General features: G+C 44.2%; 1 long non-coding RNA gene across 1 annotated transcript; it reads left to right on the plus strand.

The window, feature by feature from the left end:
* Positions 1-277: 277 nt before the first annotated feature.
* Positions 278-21,935, plus strand: LOC126481017 (uncharacterized). Its single transcript, XR_007587498.1, has 2 exons — positions 278-545; positions 20,752-21,935. It is a non-coding gene; the product is annotated as an uncharacterized LOC126481017 (long non-coding RNA).
* Positions 21,936-23,247: the final 1,312 nt, after the last annotated feature.

Here is a 23,247-nt window from a genome sequence, read left to right on the forward strand (position 1 = left end):
AAGCTGCTGAAAAAAAATGAAAAAAATCTTACAGTTGAGGGCAGAACAATGGATGGAACTGAATTGGTCTGAATTGGTGGTTGTCACATTTACAGCGAACTGCAACCATGGGAGTTGACCGACGGGTTGCAAACGTTTCCTTGGTTCTGAAGACGACGGGACGGTGGGAGGACTGTGGAAAGAGAGAAAGCTGTCCGATTGGTGCGGTGACTCCGATCGGCAGCCGGGCGGGCACTGGACCCGTGTGGCCACACGTCGGCCGGTATCGTGTGTCTGTGTGCGGCCGGCCTGGAGCGGGCCAGCTGGTCCCTGGCGGCTGGCGGCTGGCGGCTGGACCGGAGCGCCGCACGACTTGTCTGGTCCCCATCCTTGAACCCCGCCTCGCCGCCTCGCCGCTTATTTAGGTTGAGCTCTGCCGCCCCACCCTGCTGCCCCACTACGCCGACGCAGCCGCACTTTCACCGCTATATAAACTGCCGCACTGCATTCTCCCGTACCTCCAGTTGTTTCCTGGATCACAGCTCTGCACCATGTTCAGGTTTCTGGTAAGTATGCACCGCGGTCAGGAGATGGTAGAAAGGCGCCCTCAGGCAAATCAGTAATTAATATATTTTTTAAAAGAAGTCGCCTAAACCGCGCTCAGACTTCGTTTATAAATCAAAAAACAGCCTTTTAGTTGTGAAATTGGGAATAAGGTGTACAAATGATCAGATGTAGTGCCTTAAAATACAGCACCCACGACTGGAATTGTTTACATTAAAACTGTATATGTCTTTCTACATCTACATTCTACATCTACATTTATACTCCGCAAGCCACTCAACGGTGTGTGGCGGAGGGCACTTTACTTGCCACTGTCATTACCTCACTTTCCTGTTCCAGCCGCGTATGGTTCGCGGGAAGAACGACTGCCGGAAAGCCTCCGTGCGCGCTCGAATCTCTCCAACTTTACATTCGTGATCTCCTCGGGAGGTATAAGTAGGGGGAAGCAATATATTCGATACCTCATCCAGAAAAGCACCCTCTCGAAACCTGGACAGCAAGCAACACCGCGATGCAGAGCGCCTCTCTTGCAGAGTCTGCTACTTGAGTTTGCCAAACATCTCCTTAACGCTATCACGCTTACCAAAAAACCCTGTGACGAAACGCGCCGCTCTTCGTTGGATCATCTCCACTGTCAACCCGACCTGGTACGGATCCCACACTGATGAGCAATACTCAAGTATAGGTCGAACGAGTGTTTTGTAAGCCACCTCTTTTGTTGATGGACTACATTTTCTAAGGACTCTCCCAATAAATCTCAACCTGGCACCCGCCTTACCAACAATTAATTTTATATGATCATTCCACTTCAATTCGTTCCGCACGCATACTCCCAGATATTTTACAGAAGTAACTGCTACCGGTGTTTGTTCCGATATCATATAATCATAGAATAAAGGATCCTTCTTTCTATGTATTCGCAATACATTACATTTGTCTATGTTAAGGGTCGGTTGCCACTCCCTGCACCAAGTGCCTATCCGCTGCAGATCTTCCTGCATTTCGCTGCAAGTTTCTAATGCTGCAACTTCTCTGTATACTACAGCATCATCCGCGAAAAGCCGCATCGAACTTCCGACACTATCTACTGGGTCATTTATATATATTGTGAAAAGCAATGGTTCCATAACACTCTCCTGTGGCACGCCAGAGGTTACTTTAACGTCTGTAGACGTCTCTCCATTGAGAACAACATGCTGTGTTCTGTTTGCTGAAAACTATTCAATCCAGCCACACAGCTGGTCTGATATTCCGTAGGCTCTTACTTTGTTTATCAGCCGACAGTGTATCGAACGCCTTCCGGAAGTCAAGGAAAATAGCATCTACCTGGGAGCCTGTATCTAATATTTTCTGGGTCTCATGAACAAATAAAGCGAGTTGGGTCTCGCACGATCGCTGTTTCCGGAATCCATGTTGATTCCTACAGAGTAGATTCTGGGTTTCCAGAGATGACACGATTCGCGAGCAAAAAACATGTTCTATAATTCTACAACAGATCGATGTCAGAGATATAGGTCTATAGTTCTGCGCATCTGCTCGACGACCCTTCTTGAAGACTGGGACTACCTGTGCTCTTTTCCAATCATTTGGAACCTTCCGTTCCTCTAGAGACTTGCGGGACACGGCTGTTCGAAGGGGGGCAAGTTCTTTCGCGTACTCTGTGTAGAGTCGAACTGGTATCCCGTCAGGTCCAGTGGACTTTCCTGTGTTGAGTGATTTCAGTAGTTTTTCTATTCCTTGGACACTTATTTCGATGTCAGCCATTTTTTCGTTTGTGCGAGGATTTAGAGAAGGAACTGCATTGCGGTCTTCCTCTGTGAAACAGCTTTGGAAAAAGGTGTTTAGTATTTCGGCTTTACGCGTGTCATCCTCTGTTTCAATGCCATTGTCATCCCAGAGTGTCTGAATATGATGTTTAGAGCCACTTACTGATTTAAAGTAAGACCAGAACTGCCTGGGATTTTCTGTCAAGTCGATACATAGAATTTTACTTTCGGATTCACTGAACGCTTCACGCATAGCCCTCCTTACGCTAACTTTGACATCGTTTAGTTTCTGTTTGTCTGAGAGGTTTTGGCTGCGTTTAAACTTGCAATGAAGCTCTCTTTGCTTTCGCAGTAGTTTCCTAACTTTGTTTTTGAACCACGGTGGGTTTTTCCCGTCCCTCACAGTTTTACGCGGCACGTACCTGTCTAAAACGCATTTTACGATTGCCTTCAACTTTTTCCATAAACACTCAACATTGTTAGTGTTCATCTGTTCAAAAAAAAAATGGTTCAAATGGCTCTGAGCACTACGGGACTTAACATCTATGGTCATCAGTGCCCTAGAACTTAGACCTACTTAAACCTAACTAACCTAAGGACAGCACACAACACCCAGCCATCACGAGGCAGAGAAAATCCCTGACCCCGCCGGGAATCGAACCCGGGAACCCGGCCGTCGGAAGCGAGAACGCTACCGCACGACCACGAGATGCGGGCCTTTCGATCTGTTAGGTAGTCTGAAATCTGCCTTCTATTGCTCTTGCTAAACAGATAAACCTTCCTCCCTTTTTTTATATTCCTATTTACTTCCATATTCAGGAATGCTACAACGGCCTTATGATCACTGATTCCCTGTTCTGCGCTTACAGAGTCGAAAAGTTCTTTAGGGCAAATGCAGCTCGTAGTTAAATGCTGTGAGGCAGCCCTCCTTCAAAAGATACATGAAAGTATATTTTTCAGTAACGTATTACATAATTTAAATTATCCAAAAGCATTTCTAATCTTTTCCACACCTACTGAATTTAAATAATAATAGCAAACTTGTTTACAACTGTTGATACCGACTGATACTTTTCAAATAGTTAGTAGCTATTCTTATGGTTGCGCCTTGAAGTGATATTCAGCTCCATCTAGCAGAGGTTTGAGGCTGTGGCTTGTATGGAGTACAGCTATTCAGGGCTTCTACAAGGCTCACATAGCGGACTGTAAGGCAGTCATACCAGTTTCGACATTATTAACTGGTGTGCTGCTTGTGGATAACGGGAATAAACCAAACTCTATCCGAACAGGCTTCGGCAGGCGCAACAGTACCAACCGACCACCATCTCACCCTAATTCGATTGGCGTCACTGGCTACGGATGAGGAGCGGTATGTGGTGAGCACACTGCTCTCCCGGCAGTTGTCAGTTTCATGACGGGAGCCGCTACTTCTCGGTCAAATATCTCTTCAATTGGCCTCACAAGGGATAAGTGTACCCCGCTTACGAACAGCGCTCGACAGACCGCACGGGCACCCATTCAACAGCCACCTAAGTCCGAAAGCGCCCAACTTCAGTCATCTGACGGGAACCGTTAGTACAACGGCGGCGAGAGCGTTGGCTAGAAGGAATAAACAAGTGGCTCTTGAAACCTGAGTATCTGTGTCTCTCTAATAAGTCTGATACATCATTACTCGACGTTTATTACTGAAGCTACAATTCTCTTTCTGATATTGGCAGTTACATCTGCTGTGATAAAACCATGTTAAGTGTGCAAATGTTTCGCTTGAGTAACTTTAATACGGTGACATGAGTTTCACGAACTACTCTGGAAATGCGCTTGTGAGTCGTTTCTCGTGTCTTTCAGTTGCTAACAAGTTCCTTGACTGATAAAGTACTTCAGTCGCATGCTTCTTATTGTTTCTCGAGGTGCGTTTGGAAGGTTTTCGCAATGTGTGCGTCAAATACAACTGCCGAGAACAAGCATTTTGGGACCATTCTATGGGAAAAATGTCCGTATGACTTTCTGGCACGCTGGGACCATTTACAATTGATACTACTACAAAACTGATGTACTTCATGGCAACGGATCATACCTTTTCACATAGCATATAACTTACCGACGCAGCGGTAAGAAATGCGAACGTCACCGTCACATTACTTTCGTAAGCTGTTTTCAAATTCATGGATGTCTTGAAGACCATTCATCATTTTTTTCTAAAAAACAGCAACACTCAAAACATACACAATGAGGGTCTTCTACTGATCTTATGATGTTTGTTATATTGGGCTCATGAACACAGAAGGCACTTCATTCCTTCAAATGTTCTCAGATTCTATATTGCGATCCTGTTAAAAAGATCTACCTGTAAAGTGCACGCACGAAGTAAGGACATCTGCATCATTTCATTCTCATGACAGAAGAATGTGATCCAAACCTTACAACGGCTTGAATCTTAATTATGGTGTACATATAAATTCAGATACATGTACGATCCCATGGTTATAAAGGAATATCTACTCATTTGGTCTGTATAGATGTGGTGCGGCAATAAAAGAAACGCGATATAAATATGAAGAAAAAAAATGAGATGACTTGTTTTAACGAACACGCTGCTTAACATAAGCAAACTCAGTTGGTAGCAGATCTACGTTCCTAGGGCGGTTAACAAACAAATTTACTAGTTGTAAAGAGCATAATAATTTGCATTTGTTGCCTACAGACGTGCGCAATCGGATGCAGTTTTTGGTCTATAGATGCCCCACTGCTAATCTTTCATGGTAGAAAGGGTATCTGTAGTTGTGGTAAAAAAGAGACCTTACGCACATGTTTTACATCTGCTGAATTGTACTCAGGTAAAGCCCCGTATCACATCTAATTCCTCTTTCTCGTCTCGATCATTTCGCGGGACTTGTGTGGTAGGAAGTAATATGTTACCCGGCTCATCTGGGAATGTACGCTCTTCAAATTTCAAGAGTAAACCCTTTCCGTGATGTACAACACCTCTCTCGGAGCGTCTGCCATTTGAACTGTGCATTCCCGGGAGGCTCTCGCACCGAACCAACGATCCCGTGAGGAAACCTGCCGCTCTTCGTTGGATTTTCTCCGTTTGTTCTGTGACGTCTGTTGATTCACAATAGTCAAGAAATAATTGAACCAGCATTTTGTGGGTCAGTTTTTTACGTTCCCATAAGATTTTGCCAATGATTCTCTGTCTGGCATTTACTTTTTCTAAAATTTGTTTTATATAATCATTCCACTTTCGGTTGTTCTGGGTGGTTAGTACAATTTCCACTTTTGGCGATTAGATTTATTTATTTCATACCTGGTGGTGCAACTGTGAAGCTCATGTCTGGGAACCGAAAGGTCGCGTCATCGAAATCGATCGGTCCACGGATTTCTTCACTGTGCCATTAAACTAGCATTCATCTCTCAGGTATATGAAGATTCGCCAGAAATGACAGGTGTTTCGCATTTCACAGTAAACTGTAGGTCGCAGTTCGCCGGTTGGTTAAATGGGTTAGGTTAGGGATACGCAAGTCGCCGAAATGGCTTCCAATTGAAAGAGTTGCACCAGGCTGCTGAACGACACAAAACTACTATTTACGGTGTTAATGATTTTATTGAATTATGTTAATCTTCGACGAAGCCACTTAACGAAAAGTTATATCCGAGAACTCTGTCGATCACATCCTTAACAATTAGCACACTTTCAACTCGGTTCTTCCACCTTTTGGTACTATTTCTAGAAATATGTCACGTCGGCACTTAATTCGCGAAAATGTTTCGGTCCATTGTTTCATTGTGACAGGAGCTGTTTTACCCTTGGCGGAGTGTACGTTTAGTTGATCTTTCGACTGCAGCTAAAATTTCACAATCCAAATCTTTTCAAAAACTGACGTATGCTTTCGAAAACAATACTCTGCTGACTGAACCATTCAAGTGCCTTCCAGAGACCGGCTCAAAGGTTGAACTTACTAGCAGCTGCTCTCCAACCTACCAAGAACTCCTCTTCGTTCCACCAGACGAAACATCAGTCATCGCCATAAAAGAGAACACTGGTCTCTTTGGAGCGCTCTCTATGGTGGACGATTGGTGTACTAGGCGGTCATGTGACTTTTCACTCCTGACATAAGTCATGGTAGTGAAGTGATGTTTATGTTACTGTAGGTTGTTTGGATTCAGTGCATTATGATGGACTGGTGAGAGGAAATGACAGAATGGCAGAAAGTGTTCCAAAGTATCCATCACTACACCCTGAATAAAGATGACACTCCAGCGTGTACTGTTCATTGTGTCTACGAGAAGTGCTCTTATGACTCGCAGCTATGTAACGCGACACAAAAGTGCAGGGAACGGAAACGAATTTTTCCGTCGTGTAAATGGAAATAAGTTTCAGACCTGATTGGAAGGGGACTAATGACCTCAGCAGTTGAGTCCCATAGTGCTCAGAGCCAACCTGATTGGAATTTGCTGCTTTCAGCGAGTGCACGTCCGTTTCATCCAGACGAAGAGCAAACCCCGGGATGGAAACTGCATCCAATGGAAATGTTAAGTCTGGTACAAAGCTGTAGATCTGGAATGGGCCAAACAATAGAGAAACTGGACGGCAGGTGACTGGAGAAACGTAATGTGGTTCGACGTGTCGCGATTTAGGCTCTTTTCAAACGATGTCAAGGAGTCGGTTGCACCGACGGCTCAATTCAGAAAGTAAGTGCAGTGTGTCGTGAGTGTAGCTCACGCCGGAGCTGGTTCAGTGATTTTTTGGGGTGTTTTACGTAGAATGACTAGGGTCCTCTCATTCAGGTTACCATGAACATGAACCAGACGTTTATTTTAATACTCTCAGTGACCGAGAGCTGTCCTGTCTTCTACATCTTCACGAAAAGTACGATCGTCTTCCTACATGAGTACAGCCGGGTTCACAGCTGCAAATGTTCGTCTCTGGTTTAATACACACTCAAGCACGTCGTCTTTTCTCAAAGAAAATGTCTGGGACTGTTTGGGGTAGCGAGTAAAAGTTAGGTACCAACGCACCCGCAGTTTGGAAGCTCTACGCGACCTAATCATCAGTGAGTGACTTGACTTGCATATGACGTACCTGAGAAGTGTTATGGATTTTCCTTCTCGCCGAACTGATTATCAAGAGTAGAGACGGTGTTACACGTTATCAGGTGATGTCTCCTGGGGGTGCCGGCCGGAGTGGCCGTGCGGTTCTAGGGGCTGCAGTCTGAAACCGAGCGACCGCTACGGTCGCAGGTTCGAATCCTGCCTTGGACATGGATGTGTGTGATGTCCTTAGGTTAGTTAGGTTTAATTAGTTCTAAGTTCTAGGCGACTGATGACCTCAGAAGTTAAGTCGCTTAGTGCTCAGAGCCATTTGAACCATCTCCTGGGGGTAAATAATGGTTTGTTCGGCGTGCCACCCTGCAGTTCAAAAAGGGTCTTGACTGGATTAACAAAAAATACGAATAAATTAAGATGGTGGTTTTAATCTTAAGGTGTTCCACGTAGTCCATCTGTTGCCCCCTCCCACCCTCCCGCCCTCCCCCTCCCCCGCAACTCACAAAAAGTGTGATGATTTTCAGATAGCGCATTCCATTGTCTTGAATGTGGATTATGACTTCAAAGCGTTGACTATTCATGTTTTTTTATGAGTGTGGTATCTGTTCTTTCGAACATGTCCGAAAAAACAGCCACCACACTGCAAATATATACGTACTGACGGCAATCAATGATCATTCAGTGCAGATTCACTCTTCGTTCGACACCTTGCGGTGGAAACCAGCAGTGAGGTTAGTGGACAGGGGACGCTATGTCAGTAGTGTGCGACTAGTCTGGAATTCGGGGTGGACGGACGTGAAGCATGCTAGGATAGGCGAAGCGCTTAAGGCAACCGCTCTCGTAAAGCGATAAATCCGGGTACGTGTTCCGGTCTGACACAAATTTTCGGTGCCTGATTGCGACTAAGGTCGGAATTTCGATTTCGTAATTTATTTTTTCGGGGGTCAAAGAGTGCGGGATGAATTTTGCAGAAACTTTTCTCTTCTTTAAAACATTCTTGAGAATGTGTTGAGCACTTGATTTGCAGATGTTGCTCTGTTGCGATTTGTTAAACAACGACGTTGAAATACTACGGCAGTATGTCCCTACTTAACAACCGCTGCTCACGACTGACTGGTCGAAAGCACATCTGTTGTTTGTTGGAGCTGCCGCCGTAGTTACTGCGCTGACGTCATTTATACGCCAGGAATAAAATCACTCTCAGAACTTTTTGGTCGAGCGTTGTATATATTTGGCAAAGAAATGTATCCAAAACAATCTAGTTCTATTGCAATAGGAGAGGAAGCTTGAATTATTCTGCTGGATAGCGGGGCAGGTACGAGGGATATCCGGAAAGTAAGTTTCGATCGGTCAAGAAACCACTGAGAAAATCTTATAAAGCTTTCCACATATGTGTACGACAGTGTCTCTAGTGTGCCTGTCGGTTACATCACTTCACTCTTTTCAGTTTTGAGCGCATGGTGAGCACAAAAGATGCGTATAAAATAATGTCTCCCTCCAAGTATGAGGCCCTGTTGAGAGATTTCGCCTGATGTTATGCAGCCCACATTACAGAACTGTCATACATTTCCTACTTTGTGACAATTCTCGGTCGCAATCTGCAGGGGCAATGAAAATGCTGTTGCAGCGTTTTCGATGGGAAGTGTTTGATCACCTGCACTACAGCCCGTAATTGGCTCTCTCTGTGTTTCATCTCTGCTCACATTAACTACTGGGTATGAAGACAACATTTTCGCACAGACAACGAGCTGTAGATGAGCGTAGAGAATTGGCGGGAAACAAAGGCGGCTGACTTCTATGACAAGGGTACTGTAGAGTTGGTACAACGTTACGGTAAATGTCTAAGTCGGAGTGGTGACTATGTGGAGCAGTGGCTGGAAGCTGTAGCTAACTGTTGCAGACGAATTTTCAAAGTGGTTTCCTTTCCGCGATCCATCGGAACTTACTTTCCGGGTATCCCTCACAATTCAGATGCAGAAAGTAAGATGGTGCAGCAGCTAAACAGGTAACAGTGCATGACGCAGTGTCCCATTTCCCTGCAGGCTCTCGACTCACTGTTAAGGCAGAGAGCCGTGCATCAGCGGATGGAGGAGTGCCTGGTTGTGGCGGAGCACCTACTGGCGACTTTGGCGGGACGAAATGATGTTCATTCAGCCTCGTAAGATGAACTACACGGCTTCTTAACTGACATTGAAGTCTCCAGCTACCGAGTGACGTAGCACAATGAATCTGCGATAGGCACTGAGCCGCGTGGCTGGTCTAGCAATAGAACGTAAGCCTTGGTTATGCAAGAACACGCAGAGCCAGCAGGTGTGAGTGATTGGTGGCCGCCCTCGCCGGCGATCCCACGGTGTGTGCGGCGCGCTGTGTCCTTGTCGGAGCAGCCAGGCGTCGCGGATCTCGCCAAGGCTACCAGCTTCGTGGACCGCCGGGCAACCGCCAAGTTCACGGCCGTCCACGTCCCAGGCAGTCTGCACTCCTCGTATATCAATGTTTGCCAACAACTACACTACAGCCACTCCACTAACGATCCCCAAGAACCTGACCCTGCGGTATCACATTCTCCGCAATAAACATTCTTTGCGCGAGTCCCCACTTACTGCTTCTCTTTAAAACCATCAAAGCTCTTTATTTTCGCAGATGGAAACGACATCTAGCTACTTATAGTTTCCAGTAGGAGGGGAGGAGGAGATTAGGGTTTAACGTTGCGTCGACAACGAAGTCATTAGAGACGGAACACAAGCTCGGATTAGGGAAGGACGGAGAAGGAAATCGGCCGTGTCCTTTCAAAGGAACCGTCCCAGGATTTGCCTTTAGCGATTTAGGAAAACCATAGAAAACATAAATCTGGATGGCCGGACGTGGGTTTGAACCGCCTTCCTCCCGAATTCGAGTCCAGTGTGCTAATTACTGCGCAACCTCGCTCGGTTCTACTTTCCTAGTATTATCATCATTTTATAGCCCATCGCTTTCGAGGTCTTCCATTCGGCTTGTAGCTCAGGATCTTCTGGAGAAATCTGTGACCTGACATTCTCATGAGGTGTTGTCTCCAATCTCTAGATTTTAGAATTTTTTCACTCATGTTGAAAATATTTAATTCAGTTCTAATATCTTTATTTCTAATCATACGACTTCTTGTGCATCCCTTCATCTTCCTTAGGAACCTGGTCCCTGCTGTTTTAATTTTAATTTACATACGGGGTGATCAAAAAGTCCGTATAAATTTGAAAACTGAATAAATCACGGAATACTGTAGATAGAGAGGAACAAATTGACACACATGCTTGGAATGACATGGGGTTCTATTAGAACCAAAAAAATACAAACTTTCCAAAAAACTGAATCTGATCAGGATAGCAATAATTAGCATAACAAAGTAAGACAAAGCAAAGATGATGTTCTTTACAGGAAATGCTCAATATGTCCACCATCATTCCTCAACAATAGCTGTAGTCGAGGAATAACGTTGTGAACAGCACTGTTATGGTGAGGCATTGGCGTCGGATGTTGTCTTTCAGCATCCCTAGAGATGTCGGTCAATCACGATACACTTGCGACTTCAGGTAACCCCAAAGCCAATAATCGCACGGACTAAGGTCTGGAGGCCAAGCATGACGAAAGTGGCGGCTGAGCACACGATCATCACCAAACGACGCGCGCAAGAGATCTTTCACGCGTCTAGCAATACTTTGTTTTTTTTTTGTTCTAATAAAACCCCATGTTATTCCAAGTATGTGTGTCAATTTTTACCTCTCTATCTACATTATTCCGTGGTTTATTAAGTTTTCAAATTTATACTGACTTTTTGATCACCCGGTACATATTTATTTATTTTTGTAACGCAGCTCTCAATTCCATAGGATAACACAGGAACCGCCACCACTTTATAGAATTTAAGGATGGTCTCTTTTTGTACTTCATGGCCGAATGTTCTGTCAGTGGTACCGCAGACAGCTTGGAATTTGTGTATTTTATTTTCAGTTGTTGTTGTTGTGGTCTTCAGTCCTGAGACTGGCTTGATGCAGCTCTCCATGCTACTCTATCCTGTGCAAGCTTCTTCATCTCCCAGTACCTACTGCAACCTACATCCTTCTGAATCTGCTTAGTGTATTCATCTCTTGGTCTCCCTCTACGATTTTTACCCTCCACGCTGCCCTCCAATACTAAATTGGTGATCCCTTGATGCCTCAGAACATGTCCTATCAACCGATCCCTTCTTCTGGTCAAGTTGTGCCACAAACTTCTCTTCTCCCCAATCCTATTCAATACTTCCTCATTAGTTATGTGATCTACCCATCTAATCTTCAGCATTATTTTCAGTATCAGAGCCAAAATTATAGCTTAGAGCACAGATCAGTATACCAGTTGAATGAAATAATCAAGAAATACTACTTCAAAATTTGTAGATTAAAACGAAAATAATGACATCCCGAGGAAAATATCCAGTCAGATAAAAAATTGTTTTGGATAATTCAGTTTTAAAACAAGTTTCCAGATATCTCATCCATATCTACAGCTACATTTATGCCACGCAACCAATCTTCGGTGTGTGGCGGAGGGTACTCTTCTCATTCCACTATTTCGTTCTCCCTCCTCCCCCCCCGCCCTCCACTCGGTGTTCCGTTCACGATACGAGAGGCGATAGAACTAGAGGGGAAGCAACTGCTGTGTACAGCTCGCCTTGTGAGCGTTAATGTCTTACTGTCTCGTCGTGGTCACTTCAAGAGACGTATGTGGAAAGCAGTGATACGCTGCCCGACAATGGTTGCAACGTGCGTTCTCGGAGTTTCAATCGTAAACGTCCCCGTGATGTACAACGGCTTTCTTGTACTGTCTGCCGCTGGATTTTGTGGAGCACTTGCCCAACGATTTCGTGCCGACTGGATGATCCTGGGAAGAAACGCACCGCTCTTCGTTAAAACTTCTATTAATCCAGCATATTAAGGATTCCTTTTGTAAGGCACTTCTTTCGTGGGTGTGTGACTTTTACTTAAGATTCTCCCAATGAATCTCAGCTTGCTATCTCTTTCCCTACAATTCGTTTGATGTGGCCGTTCCACTTTATGCTGCTTCGGTTGGATACCCAAATGTAACTTACGGTAGTTATCGTTTACAGTATTTTATCGCTTGTGGTAATGGACCACTTCCCATATTTGTGAGAAACACGTTACATTTGCTTACGTTCAGGTTCAATTCCCAGCCCCTGTATCAACCGTAGATTCCCTGCAGGTCTTCCTACATTTCACTCCAGCCTTCTTGTGCAGCAGTCTTCTCACACACAACAGCTTCGTCTGCGGAATGGCCTCACAGAGCGTCCAACGTTATCCACCAAACCATTAATGGAATTTATAAATAGTTAGGCTCCGATCACACTCTCTTGGATTTCCCGAAATTAAATTCACATCTGTCAATTTTATTCTGTTAACAACAGTCTGTCCCACAAATGGTCTCAATCTCCTGCGATGCATCACACTCTGCAATAAGCTCAAGGCGTCGGGCTTAAGATACTGTTGTTAGTCATCCGCACAAAACACAATGTTAGAGTACAGTGTATGTCCCGCAGACATAAAAATATTTACGAAAGGAGCATGCGATTAGAGACCTTACGACGACAGCCTTACATAGATAATTGTAGAGTGAGATTCTAAGGTGAGACTCATGTTACTCCGGTCCATAAGCGTCTCATGGGATGGCTATGACGATAGAGTTAGAGAGATTACAGTTATTCTTTTCCTGTATACTCAGCGAAGGAAGCCAGAAGGAGGCAAATAACGCTGGCACACTACGTCTCAGTCCACAGACATCAAATATGCGGCTTAGAGAAAGACACATCTGTGGGGTGGGAGGGGGGGGAGGTGATTCGGGGGGAGGGGACCAAACATCGAGGTCATCAGCCCCACCGGGAAGGACGGGGAAGGAAGTCGGTCACGCCCTTTAAAAAGAATCATCCCGGGATTTGCCTGAAATAGGGAAATCATGGAAAATTAAATCAGGGCGGCCGCAGGCGGGTTTGAATCGTCACACTCCCGAATGCGAGTGAAGCATGCTAACCACTGAGCCACCTCACTCGGTAAAGAGATGTCTGAGAACGTACGCCTGTATACTTTTTCTTTCCTAGCAAAATCCGCGAAAGAAGCAAGTAGAAGGCAATTAACGCTAATACACTATGTCTCTATCTACTGATATGAAACACGCGCCTTAGAGAAAGAAAGAAATATCTGAGAAAATACGTCTGGATTGCAGCACCGTATGAAAATGCATCATGGACTGTAGGAAAATCTGATACGAAGACATTAGAAGCATTTCAGATGTCACGTTGCAGAAAGCTACTCAAAATTAAACGGGCTGATAAGATAAGAAGTGGGGACGTTCTAAGTAAAATTGGCAGGAAAAGACATATACATAAAACAAGGATGATGAGACATGTGTTAAGACATCAAGAAAGAATTTCGATGGGGCTTAAAATAATTATAGACGAAGACAAAGACTGAAATAGTTACAACAAAAAAATGAACACGCAGTGTGCTACTCTGTAAAGAAAATCGCAGGACTCCTCAAGAAGCCGGCCGTCGTGATCGAGCGGTTCTAGGCGCTTTAGTCTGGAACCGCGCTGCTACTACAGTAGCAGGTTCGAATCCTGCCTCGGACATGGATGTTTGTGATGTCCTTAGGTTAGTTAGGTTTAAGTAGTTATAAGTTCTAGGAGACTGATGACCATAGATGTTAAGTCCCATAGTGCTCAGAGCCATTTAAACAATTTTTTTGTTCCCACAACCACATCATAGCAGTTTTGCCTCTCTACATATGCGCCTACGAGAAGCCGGATCCTTTCGTGAATGAGATTTTCACTCTGTAGCGGAGTGTGTGCTGATATGAAACTTCCTGTCAGGTTCAAAAAATGGTTCAAATGGCTCTGAGCACTATGGGACTTAACATCTGTGGTCATCAGTCCCCGAGAACTTAGAACTACTTAAACCTAACTAACCTAAGGACATCACACACATCCATGCCAGAGGCAGGATTCGAACCTGCGACCGTAGCGGTCACGCGGTCCTGGCACGTTTTCGGATCCTTCCGTGATAGATTGATTGAATATAACAGCCATTTTATTTGTTGATAAAGTTATTTTCACAGGAAAAATAGCAATTGAGATGACAAAACGAATTAATCATACTACATCATTACCCTATATTTCACAGGAGATAACTGTTCCCCTGGAGCAGAACAGTTAGAAGATTTTCCTGAATAGTCTCTTAAAGTTTGTCTGTGGAGTTCTTTGCTCAAGTTGGTGGAAGTCGAAACGCAGGGCACGGAATGCCACAGGAGTACCGGCAGGCATCGCAGCTGTTACAAGGGGAGGCATTTGCCTTTTGCGGCGATAGGGATCGTGTGCCCTTTAAGGAAGGTTGCGTCAGCGGACCCGCCGGGCGGCCTGTAGAGTCAGTGGGCGGGGCGAGAGAACTGCTGGGCCCGGGCGCAGCGCAGCCGGGAGAAAGCGGCGGCCCGGGCCGTGACTGCCGGCGCAGCAGGGTGGGGGAGGACAGCCGCACGTGACTCCGGCTCACGTGCGCGCAGCACGGCTCGCCTCGCCGAAGTCAAGGCGCTTGCCAGCGATGGGTTCACTGAATGTCAGGCCGGTATTACACTATCAAATTTCTTTGTCAAATATCTTTGTCAAAAATCTTTGTCAAAGATATTTGATGGTGTAATAGAGAACTTTGTCAAATGTCGTCCAATATTTGATCAAATCTAGGGCCTCGCTGTAGATTTGATCAAAGAAGTCGCTTGTCTTCTATTCACTGCAATGTGACATGTTACCACATGGAGCGCCAGCATCGCTGCAGCGTCCTGTCGTCTGTAGTGTTTTTATAAACATTGCCAGTAAATACAATTGGTGCGTGCCGACAACTACAAAATTAATAGAGATGTATGAAGCTGAAGCTTACAATGTGGGGCACTCTGAATACAAAAATAGATTATGAAGATTGGACACCTGACCTGACCTTACCTGACCTAACCTAACCTAATCTAACCCTCTCCTGTAGCAAGGAATCGGAGTACAGTCAGCCAGTCTCTTGCAGATGTAGCAGTTCTTAAGTGAATATTGTGCTTTGTGATATGAGGATACACTTCACTGAGCACATACAGAAATGTATGCTCATCCATTCTTAAGCAATTGGTGTACGACTTGACGTCCTCCACTATAAGCTCACGTAACAAGTTTTGTTGAATGTTTTTATCGTGTCGTCGAAAAACCCACGGCTTCACCCAGGTATGTTTCCTTTTTTTTTCCCCACTTCCCTTCCGCGTGTGCACACAGTGCAATTGTGGTACATGCAACTGCTGCGGTTAATAACAAGTTATTGTTCTCAGCCATCTTGAACTTTGACGAAAAATATGATGACAGTGTAATACCCCTTCTAGCACTACGTCAAAGATCTTTGTCAAATATATTTGACGGAATATTTGATCACATCTTTGATCAAATCTTTGACAAAGAAATTTGATAGTGTAATATCGGCCTTATCTCCGTCTGGATGACTGTTTATTCCGCACTAATTACCGCAAGCAACTCAAGGTACTTATCCATTTTCGTAAAATGTAGGACAATGCAAAATGAGTAAAGCGATAAAGGTTTCAAAATACTGACACGCATTATTTACAGACGAAGGGAAAAATTGTTAGAAGCCGACATCGATGAGGATCGTTTCTGTTACACGCCAGACAACAATGATCCTATGACTTTCAGGGCAGGTTAAGAAAGGCAAATCTACCGTATAACGTTTATAGTTTTAGACAAATCTTCTGTCGATGTTGACTGAAAGACACTCTTTGAAATTAAACGGTAGCGGGTATAAAATCAGGTTGTCTGCAACTTGTACAGAAAGGTATCTGCAGTTAAAGGAGTCGAGAGATGCACTAGTTGAGAGTGAGAGAGGATTGAAGTCTATTCCTGATATTATTAAATTTGTATATTCACCAGGGAGAAATTTCGAAGGTCAATTAAAGCTCAAGGAGAAGAAATAAGAACTGTGAGGTTTGTCGATGGTGTTGTAATTATGTCAAGATGGCAAAGAGGATGGCAAAGCACTTGGAAGAGCAGAACTGAATGAATAGCATCTTAGAAATAGGTAGTGGGCTGAACATCATCACAGGCAAAACAGCGATAATGTGATGTAGACGAATCAGGCACTGTTGAGGGAATTGGATTTGAAAATGAAGCACTAAAAGTCGTAGATGAGTTTTGTTATTTGAGCAGCAAAATAATTAATGACAGGCGATGTAGAGAGAATGCAGGCTGGCTACAGCAGTAAAAAAGGATTTCTGAGAAAGGTAGTGGTTAACACCTAATTACATGGCGTATCAAAAAGAATCATCCAGTTTGGCATGTCTGTATTTCTGAAATTGATAAACATATACAGTGAATTTTATTTTTTGGTGAATGGGAAACTCAAAAAGTTTTTTTCATACCTCTTCACAAGTCTTCAATATGACCCCTTGAGATGCACGGCATGTGTCAATGGGGTATTCAAATTGTTCCCACACTGCTGCGAGCATGTCATGAGTTACAGCTTATGCGAAATTTCAATTCATTCATTGTTGTTGGTAATGGAGGCACACAAACAGACTCTTTTATAAAAAACCCCAATAGATATAATCACAAACAGGCAGGTTCGTTGACATTGGAGGCCAGTAACGTAAGGCTGAATCATTTGGTCCAATATGACCGATCCTTTGATTTAAAAATTCCCGCACTTTCACATGCCAGTGTGTTGGTGCCCCATCCTGTTGGTAAATGAAGTCATTCGAATCAGTCTTCAACTGTGGAAAACGAAAGTTCTCAAGCATATCGAGATATGAACTTCCTGTAACAGTGTTCTCGGCAAAGAGAAATAGACTATACACTTTTTCCCGTGAAACTGCACAAAACACATTAAATGTTGAAGAGACAACTTTATGTTGTTGTTCCGTACCCCATATTCTCGCATTATGAAAGTTCATCTTTCTATTTCAATGGAATGTTGCCGCATCACTAAACACTAAGCGTGGAAGAAAACTGTCATCTTCCGTCTTGCCAAGAACGAAATTACGGAACTACACACGTTGTTGTTTGTCGCCTTCACGAAGAGCATGAAGTAGCTGGAATTTGTGTGGTTGCACGTGTAAACGTCGACGCAACACACGCCAGACGGACTGGGGGCACGTTGAGCTTTCGAGCTGCACCGCGAACGGATTTCTGTGACTCCTTGTGAAACTATGACGGATGCGTTTGACGTCTGTGTCAGACAATCGGGATGGTCCGGCGATTTGCCTTCACCCAAACAGCCTGTTTCTCGGAACAATGCTTGCCATTGTCTAATGCTTTGTGCATCAGGAGGATCCGCACCTTCCCTAGTACATAAGTCAAACTGAACAGTTGATATTGACATGCACTGCGGAAAACGTAGAACACAAAACACCATTTGTACTAGAACTGAAGTGGGCGCACACTACTGCTACCTAGCCGGAACCATGTAAAACTGGGGAGTTTGCTATTTACATCTGTACGTTGTTCATGCACATATCTCAAATAATATAATATTTTTAGGTGCTGCAGTTATTTATAATCAGTTACATTCAGTAAAATTTCAGTACAGAGTAAATATTAGGAACTTGTTTTAAATGTTCAGAAATGTAGAACAGTGCAGATCACAAAACTCAGGAAAGGAGTATTCTATGACTACAGCTTTTGTGAGTCAGAAATGGAATCAGTGTACAAAGCAGATTCCTTAAAAACAAATTGTGCGCTGCACATTAGTATAATCGTCAAGTGTATGGGATCCATACCGCGTAGGACCAAAAGGGAATATTGAACGTACACAAAGAAGGGCAGCACAAACGATAACTGGTTTATTTCGACTAACGGAAGGTCACGTAAATGCTGAAAAAACTAAATTGACAGACAACTGAAGACAGGCGCAAATTTTATCCGCCAAAACCTAACAACAAAATTTTAAGATGGAGATAAGAATCTAGAGAAATTCTTAGTCTCCTTACGTATCGATCCTTTAGCGAGCGCTAAGACCTGATTAAACTAATTATAGCGTGCACAGAGGCATTACAGCAGTCATTCTTCCAGCGATCCATACGTACCCTCAGCCATGCGCTTCACAGTGGTTTTGCAGGGTATGGATGTAGATGTATTATGTTAGCACTGCACTCAGCACTTTCACAGCAGTGATATTCATGTTAGAGGTGGTAGTCCTCTTCAGAGTTCACCTCTCCGCCACTATTTTTAGGCTTATTTTGCCCATGGTCTATCAAAATCAGTTTCTTCCCTGCATTCTGCAGCTACATTGTTCACCTCAAAGACTTCGAGACGCGCTTCAGATGTTGCAAAACTGTTTTCACTAAATCAATTGCGAGATAATCCTCACTAAGCCTCACTAAACAACATGGTGTGTCTTTTCTTAGCTATATTAATTAGAGCTGCGCGGGGTAGACGCGCGGTCTAAGGGGTCTTGTGTCACGGTCCGGGCGGCTCCCCCCATCGGAGGTCCGAGTCCTCCCTCGGGCATGGGTGGGTGTGTTCTCTTTAGTGTAAGTTAGTCTATGTTAGAGTAAGTAGTGCCTAAGCTTAGGGACCGATGACCATAGCAGTTTGGTCCATAAGACCAGTTGAGTCTCATAAGACGTTACCACAAATTTCCAAATAAATTTGCCCTGCTCGATATTAGGTAGGTGTACCAGTTGTTTTGGCTCTTCAGTGTATTTGATATTGGTAGTAACGCGAATTCTTTACAGACGAATGGAAAAACTGATAGAAACCGACCTCGGGGAAGATCAGTTTGGATTCCGTAGAAATGTTGAAACACGTGAGGCAATACTGACCCTACGACTTATCTTAGAAGAAAGATTAAGGAAAGGCAAACCTACGTTTCTAGCATTTGTAGACTTAGAGAAAGCTTTTGCCAATGTTTATTGGAATACTCTCTTTCAAATTCTGAATGTGGCAGGGGTAAAATACTGAGAGCGAAAGGCTATTTACAACTTGTACAGAAAGCAGATGTGGTATGAAAGGGAAGCAGTAGTTGGGAAGGGAGTGAGACAGGGTTGTAGCCTATCCCCGATGTTACTCAATCTGTATATTGAGCAAGCAATAAAAGAAACAAAAGAAAAGTTCGGAGTAGGTATTAAAATCCATGGAGACGAAATAAAAACTTTGAGGTTCGCCGATGACATTGTAATTCAGTCAGAGACAGCAAAGGACTTGGAAGAGCAGTTGAACGGAATGGACAGTGTCTTGAAAGGAGGGTATAAGATGAACATCAACAAAAGCAAAACGAGGATAATGGAATGTAGTCGAATTAAGTCGCGTGATGCTGAGGGAATTAGATTAGGAAATGAGACACTTAAAGTAGTAAAGGAGCAAAATAACAGATGATGGTCGAAGTAGAGAGGATATAAAATGTAGACTAGCAATGGCAAGGAAATCGTTTCTGATGAAGCGAAATTTGTTAACATCGAGTATAGATTTAAATGTCAGGAAGTCATTTCTGAAAGTATTTGTATGGAGTGTAGTCATGTATGGAAGTGAAACGTGGACGATAAATAGCTTAGACAAGAAGAGAATAGAAGCTTTCGAAATGTGGTGCTACAGAAGAATGCTGAAGATTAGATGGGTAGATCACATAACTAATGAGGAAGTACTGAATAGAATTGGGGAGAAGAGGAGCTTGTGGCACAACTTGACTAGAAGAAGGGATCGGTTTGTAGGACATGTTCTGAGACATCGAAGGATCACCAATTTAGTATTGGAGGGCAGCGTGGATGATAAAAATCGTAGAGGGAGACCAAGAGATTAATACACTAAGCAGATTCAGAAGGATCTGCTGCAGTAGGTACTGGGAGTTGAAGGAGCTTGCACAGGATAGAATAGCATGGAGAGCTGCATCAAACCAGTCTCAGGGCTGAAGACCACAACAACAGTCACAAACCTGTTTCGTATTCGCAACACAGCTACAATTATTGCTCTTTTGTGTTTGCTCAAGGCAGAGCCACATTTAGCTACGAAGTATTGGGAGGTTTTTGTGGTAAGTTCTATGGGACCGAACTGCTGAGGTCCTCGGTCCCTAGGTTTACACTCTACTTAATCGACCTGAAACTAACTTACACTAAGGACAACACAGACACCCATGCCCAAGGGAGGACTCGAACCTCGGACGGGAGGGGGGGGGGGGGTACTGAGAGGGAAACGCTTTTAAGGAAGGAAGTTGTACCACAAAATGATTAATACTATTTACAATTGATTATCTGACTCTGATGTGAAGCTGAGTTGGACATGCCTTTCTAACCAAATCTTATGGGTATCACAAGTACTGAGAAGGGCACTATTACAGAGGACGTTTCTGCCCGGCAGGTTCTGCTGGTTCTGGTGGCGCTGGCAGCGTGCGTGCTGGCGACCCACGAGCCGGGCCACACGGAGAGCGGCGGTGGCGCCTCTGGCGGCGTCCGCTACGGCGCAGGCGCGGGCAGCGTGTCCTCCGAGGGCGGCCACGGCCGGGAAGCCGGCTACGGCGACGCCTTCGGCCACGAGACGCACGGCAAGCAGTAGCCGGGCGCATCCCCGCTCACTCTGCACAGCGCCGCTGCCGCCTTCATCACAGCCTCTCACCACAGCCGACAGCACTCAGCACAGTGACACACTACTCCTGCGTGGAAATGCATCCCCGAGAACATGTCAGTACAGACGCTAAATAATGGTAGCAGCTCTCGAGATGTCCCACGCAAGCAGAGCAGAACACGTACCCAAAAGGACTAATTGCCTCAGATCTTCTCGAAAAGTATTTGCAATCAGATTACAGTAAAAGTAACATAGGCCAGAATACCCTCATCGTGTACTGCGTCACATGACTGATGTCTTCTGGAGGGTTGCCTTATGAACATAAGCAGCTGCCATGTATGTGGCGAACAATTTCTGCAAAGACATTTCATGAGAGACTACAACTGTGCGCCAAGTTAAAATAGAAACTCGGCGCGATTCAAGACTTGCACACAATGTCTATTTGCCAGTGCCTCAGTAAGTTTCTCTCATTTCAAAAAATACGAAACAATGAAACTCTTTGAAAGCACCATTACTCTAAGATATCCTCTCTAATGCCGTATATGTCTGCACAGTTATTAACGTGTTACATGTCTCTAGCTACGTTAATGAACATTATACAGAGCAGCTTAAATAAGATCCAAGAGCAGAGAACAGCAATATTAATAGAACTGAGTAGTCTGTCTAAGACCTGTATTGCTTCTTTCAACGAACAAGGCAGGCCTAAAGTGAGAAACTTATATCTCATCTCGTCGCCATAGCGACAGCGCTGTGTCTGGCATTGTACTGGGTGTTATGCTTGTTGGAAGACGACAGAGGCAAAATGTCATAAGCATCTGTAGTGTAAACTATATTAAAATCATTACTGTGCAACTGGTATTTCATGAATCATTTCTGTGTGTCACAAATACAACAGCACCAATTTGGGAAGATTTTTACACTTGCTTCAAATAAACACTTGCATCACCTTCATTTATCAAATAAATCTTTTTGTACAAAAAGCTATTGTTATCTTTCAGTGTTCTGCTTATTTTAAACGACCAACTCATATAATTATTAAGAAATTATCACGCACTATCGAGTGTAAATGTAAAGTATGTCATCTTCATCTTGTTCGTTACCTCTCCTCTGTGAAACAGAGAGTGACGAATGAATACGAAGTTTTGTTAACTTAATATTGTCAGAATATCTGATTTATGTGTAAAACATTCCGATTCGCAATAAGAGACATTCACCAGGTAACAACCGTGGTAAGTGATGATTTGATGATATTACGTCTAATAACCAACAGCAGTATATCGTTTTTACCGGTCGTAAATACATACAATACTTTAAAGCTTCTGTACTCCAAATATCACACATCTTAACAAATAATAGTCGCTGAACAGCAAGAAGTAAGCAACTGGTACGTGATTTTAATAATAGCTGAGATTATATACCACCAAGTGGTTCAGAAAAACTGGACCGACGAAGAACAAATCATCTCACTATACACTGAGAACGAGGAAGGACGGGAGATTAAGATGTAACGTCCCATCGACCTCAAGGTTATTACAGATGTAACAGGAGCTTGTACTGGGGAAGCATGGGAGAGGAAATTGGCTGTTTTGTTTTCGAAGAGCAGTACGGATATTTTCTTTAAGCGATTTAAAAATCCTAAAATAGAAACACCAGACCGGGATTTCAAGCGCCATCCACCTGAATGTGTGCCGAGCCCAGTGTATTATCATTGTGGCATCTCGCTCTGTAGCCCTAAATACAGAATATTACGTATAAGTATACCATACATAGGGCCGCCCGGTTGGCCGTGCGTTCTAACGCACGGCTTTCCGGGCGGGAAGGAGCACCTGGTCCCCGGCACGAATCCGCCTGGCGGATTTGCATCGAGGTCCGGTGAGCCGGCCAGTCTGTGGATGGTTTTTAGGGGGTTTTCCATCTGCCTCGGCAAATGCGGGCTGGTTCCCCTTATTCCGCCTCAGTTACACTACGTCGGAGATTGGTGCGCAAACAAGTTCTCCACATACGCGTATATCACCATTGCTCTACCACGCAAACATAGAGGTTATACTCGTCTGGTGTGAGACTTTCCATGGTGGGGTCCACCGGGGGCAGAACCGCACAATAACACTGAAAGAGTGGGTCGATGTGGGGTGGCGGAGGAGTGAAGTGGACTGCTGTAGTCGTCGTGGGGTTGTGGATCACTGCGGCTGCAGCGGTGACGGAGCCTCTCCGTCGTTTTAGAAACGGTTAACATACAATACAATACAATCCGCTACATAACAGTAGAAACTTCCAGTTCTAATACTGACTGAC

Source organism: Schistocerca serialis, chromosome 5 (genome assembly GCF_023864345.2).
Source record: "Schistocerca serialis cubense isolate TAMUIC-IGC-003099 chromosome 5, iqSchSeri2.2, whole genome shotgun sequence".
NCBI classification, from domain to species: domain Eukaryota; kingdom Metazoa; phylum Arthropoda; class Insecta; order Orthoptera; family Acrididae; genus Schistocerca; species Schistocerca serialis.